Source organism: Aegilops tauschii, chromosome 5, assembly GCF_002575655.3.
Source record: "Aegilops tauschii subsp. strangulata cultivar AL8/78 chromosome 5, Aet v6.0, whole genome shotgun sequence".
Lineage (NCBI taxonomy): Eukaryota > Viridiplantae > Streptophyta > Magnoliopsida > Poales > Poaceae > Aegilops > Aegilops tauschii.
This window is the reverse complement of record NC_053039.3, coordinates 210,578,135-210,583,431: the sequence shown is the minus strand read 5'-3', so window position 1 is coordinate 210,583,431 and position 5,297 is coordinate 210,578,135.

Sequence of the window (5,297 nt, the reverse complement as noted above, 5' to 3'; positions counted from 1 at the left end):
AACTTTCTGTTCACGAAAACAATTGTTAACAATTACCAGAACGTGATATAATACTGATTCCAATTGAAGCAGATCAATAAACAAATTATTTAGGTATTCCTATTTTTGTAGAATTTTTATAGTTCCAGAAGTTTGCGTTAGTTACAGTTTACTACAGACTGTTCTGTTTTTGACATATTCTGTTTTTCGTGTGGTGTTTGCTTATTTTGATGAGTCTATGGCTAGTAAAATAGTTTATAAACCATAGAGAAGTTGGAATACAGTAAGTTTAACACCAATATAAATAAAGAATGAGTTCAATACAGTACCTTGAAGTGGTGTTTTGTTTTATTTCGCTAACGGAGCTCATGAGATTTTCTGTTAAGTTTTGTGTTGTGAAGTTTTTAAGTTTTGGGTAAAGATTTGATGGATTATGGAACAAGGAGTGGCAAGAGCCTAATCTTGGGGATGCCCAAGGCACCCCAAGGTAAATCTAAGGACACCAAAAAGCCAAGCTTGGGGATGCCCCGGAAGGCATCCCCTCTTTCGTCTTCGTCCATCGGTAACTTTACTTGGAGCTATATTTTTATTCACCACATGATAAGTGTTTTGCTTGGAGCGTCTTGTATGATTTGAGTCTTTGTTTTTAGTTTACCACAATCTTCCTCGCTGAACACACTTTTGAGAGAGACACACATGATTCGGAATTTATTAGAATACTCTATGTGCTTCACTTATATCTTTTGAGCTATATAGTTTTTGCTCTAGTGCTTCACTTATATCTTTTAGAGCACGGCGGTGGCTTGTTTTATAGAAACTATTGTTCTCTCATGCTTCACTTATATCATTTTCGAAAAAAAATTGATGTAACTCTTCTTTTGCGATGTGTTTGTCGAGATCCAATGAATTGTGGGTTTATGATCAAGATTATCTATGAACAATATTTGAATCTCCTCTGAATTCTTTTATGTATGGTTGGTTATCTTTGCAAGTCTCTTCGAATTATCAGTTTGGTTTGGCCTACTAGATTGATCTTTCTTGCAATGGGAGAAGTGCTTAGCTTTGGGTTCAATCTTGCGGTGCTCGATCCTAGTGACAGCAGGGGAAACGACACATATTGTATTGTTGCCATCGAGGATAAAAAGATGGGGTATATATCATATTGCATGAGTTTATCCCTCTACATCATGTCATCTTGCTTAAAGCATTACTTCGTTCTTATGAACTTAATACTCTAGATGCATGCTGGATAGCGGTCGATGTGTGGAGTAATAGTAGTAGATGCAGGCAGGAGTCGGTCTACTTGTCACGGACGTGATGCCTATATACATGATCATACCTAGATATTCTCATAACTATGCTCAATTCTATCAATTGCTCGACAGTAATTCGTTTACCCACCGTAATACTTATGCTATCTTGAGAGAAGCCACTAGTGAAACCTATGGCCCCCGGGTCTATTTCCATCATATTAATCTCCCGTTATTTCTATTGCCGTTTACCTTGCAATCTTTACTTTTACTCTTTATCATAAAAATACCAAAAATATTATATTATCATTTCTATCAGATCTCACTCTCGTAAGTGACCGTGAAGGGATTGACAACCCCTTTATCGCGTTGGTTGCGAGGTTCTTATTTGTTTGTGTAGGTGCGTGGGACTCGAGCGTAGTCTCCTACTGGATTGATACCTTGGTTCTCAAAAACTGAGGGAAATACTTACGCTACTTTACTGCATCACCCTTTCCTCTTCAAGGGAAAACCAACGCCGTGCTCAAGAGGTAGCAGTATACTACTTGACACTCCACTCGTGTGCATACATAGGTATTGTCGGAACACCACGCACGACGAGGAGGAGTGCGAGCGCAAGTGTACAACTACACCATCCACGAGGGAAGTTGATACGTCCATTTTGCATCATGTTTACCTACTGTTATTTATAATCTTTTTTGCATAATAATGCTTTTTGGAGTAATTCTAATGCGTTTTCTCTCATAATATGCAAGATACACACAAAGAGGGAGAATTCCGGCAGCTGGAAATTTGGACCTGGAAAAGCTACGTCAGGCCACCTATTCTGCACAACTCCAAATGAGCTGAAACTTCACGAGGATTTTTTATGAAATAAATAAGAAATACTGGAGCAAATAACCACGGGAGGGGGGGCACCTGGTGAGCACAAGACACCGGGGCACGCCTGGCCCCCTAGGCGCGTCCTGGTGGGTTGTGCTCAGCCCAGCCCACCTCCGGTGCCCATCTTCTCGTATATAAGTCATTTTGACCCAAAAAAAATAAGGGGAGGACTTTCGGGATGGAGCGCCGCCGTCTCGAGGCGGAACTTGTGCAGGAGCACTTTTGCCCTCCGGTGGAGCGATTCCGCCGGGGAACTTCCCTCCCAGAGGGGGAAATCATCGTCATCATCATCACCAACAACTCTCCCATCTTGGGGAAGGCAATCTCCATCAACATCTTCAACAGCACCATCTCCTCTCAAACCCTAGTTCATCTCTTGTGTTCAATCTGTGTACCGGAACTATAGATTGGTGCTTGGGTGACTAGTAGTGTTGATTACGTCTTGTAGTTGATTACTATAAGGTTTATTTGGTGGAAGATTATATGTTTAGATCCAATATGCTATTTAATACCCCTCTGATCTTGAGCATGATTATCATTTGTGAGTAGTTACTTTTGTTCTTGAGGTCACGGGAGAAATCTTGTTGCAAGTAATCATGTGAACTTGATATGTGTTCGATATTTTGATAGTATGTATGTTGTGATTCCCTTAGTGGTGTCATGTGAACGTCGACTACATGACACTTCATCATATTTGGGCCTAAGGGAATTCATTGTGGAGTAATTAATAGATCATGGGTTGCGAGAGTGACAGAAGCTTAAACCCTAGTTTATGCGCTATTCCGTAAGGGACCGATTGGATCCAAAAGTTTAATGCTATGGTTAGAATTTATTCTTAATACTTTTCTCGTAGTTGCGGATGCTTGCGAGGGGTTAATCATAAGTAGGAGGTTTGTTCAAGTAAGAACGGCACCTAAGCACCGGTCCACCCACATATCAAATTATCAAAGTAGCGAACACGAATCGAATCAACATGATGAAAGTGACTAGATGAAATTCCTGTGTACCCTCAAGAACGCTTTGCTTATTATAAGAGACCGTTTTGGTCTGTCCTTTGCCTCAAAAGGATTGGGCTACCTTGCTGCACTTTTGTTACCGTTACCGTTACTTGCTCGTTACAAATTATCTTGCTATCAAACTACTCTGCTACTTACAATTTCAGCACTTGCAGACATTACCTTGCTGAAAACTACTTGTCATTTCCTTCTGCTCCTCGTTGGGTTCGACACTCTTACTTATCGAAAAGGCTACCATTGATCCTATATACTTGTGGGTCATCAGAAGCATGGAAGCGATGACGGAAGAAGGCAGAGCTGCTGAAGCTACAATGGCCGTACAACTGGGCCAAGGGTCGGACATCCGGCACCTATGGAGCCACACAGGTGCTGCACCAACAGATGACCGAAGGCATCAGCGGTCGGACATCCGGCGCGATCCCGGACATCCGGCGCCTCACCAACGCCCGGACATCGAACCTTCCCCCGGAAATTCGGTAGAGGAGTACAACAACTATGGCCATAAAATGGCTGGACATCAGGCGTCTCGCGAAAAGCCGGACATCCGGCTCCCAGCCCGGACATCCAGCACCCGCCTGCATGCAGAGTCGATCCAGAGGCCCATGTATCCCTTTCCCCCCTCCCACTTCGTGGCTTAGACTATAAATCGACCATCTCCCCCCCTCTTTCTAGGGTTAGCAAATACGATAGCTCATCTTAGTTGATCTTTGCTCCTACCTACTCTTTTCTTGAGAGAGAGAGGGACCACTCCCATGGAGTTCAAGACCTCCATGTGAGAAGATCCCGAGGGATTCAAGACCCCATCATGGGAAGATCCTTCTATGATTCAAGACCTCAACTCCTTCAAGGATTAGGATGAACTAGCTACCGTGTATCCTCCCTTGTTGACTTTGGATTGTGTCGTATGTATGTGGATTTAGCACATGTGTGATTGCATCTTGCCTATTTGAGTGTTCCTCTCGTGATTTCCCTCGTGTTTTCCCCTCGTGTTCTTCGCGGAATCCACTCCAATCGTGAAAGATCGGCCCCACTCTACATCATGGTGCTTGTTTTCTTGTATCGCGGTTGGAGTTGGGGGATGAAGCAGGCCGTGGTGCAGCAGAACGTGTGGAAGTAGAAGACGCACGCGATGTCCATGATGAAGTTCGACCTGCAAAAAAGTTAGTCCATTCCATGGCTACCTGTCGATCATGCACTTCACGTTCACCTTTGCAAGCCAGATGGAATAAGCGAGTGACATTGTTATAGTCCTTATACTCTAATGTGGTTTAAGTTTCTCTATTTAACTCACCCATAAAACGTGCAAGCATAGCTTCATTATCCTCAACAATACCACGTCGAATCAATCTAGTTTGTAATTCCTGATAATATTCCTCTACAGGATTTTTTCCTTGTCGTAAACGCAACAATTTTTGAAATAATTCACGTTGATAATATGGTGGAACCGAACGAGTACACATAGCATATTTTAAAGCAACCCAAGTAGTTTGAACATTATTATGATATAACTACAATGTTCTGACCACCAAACACAAGCAAAACCAGTGAAAGCACAAACAACAGCTTGAACATGTCTATCCTCGTGATTTTGCAAGCATGTTAAATGTTGTTCGGTTTCTAACTCCCAAGTAAGATATACATTAGGAATGTACCAACCCTCAAACGGCAGAATATTTAATTTTAGTTTAGGGACATGTTCATCAGCTCGTACCTGAGGTGGTGCTGCAGGCCTTCCGTTTCGATTGTAGGCATGTAGGCGACCAGATGGTTGCACGTAGTTCTGATATGGATCAACCTCATCCTTGTAGTCATAGTACTGCTCAACACTAGTAGCAGGATACGCAGGAGCATCAGCATCAGTACCAGCAGCACCAAAATGTTGGCCTTGCTCAAGGGGAACACGCCTCGCTCATCCTAATTGATCTGTAACGTGAAGTGGAGGGTTGTTGTTGTTGTTGTTGTTGTTGTTGTTGTTGTTGTTGCCGTTGTGGTAGTGCAGCAGGTGCAACAACTGGTGGTGGTTGATATGTCTCCAACGTATCTATATTTTTTATTGTTTCATGTTATTATATTATCAATCTTGGATGCTTTATATGCTTTTATATACAAAATTATATTATTTTTAGGAACTAACCTATTAACTCAATGCCTAGTGCTAGTTCCTGTTTGC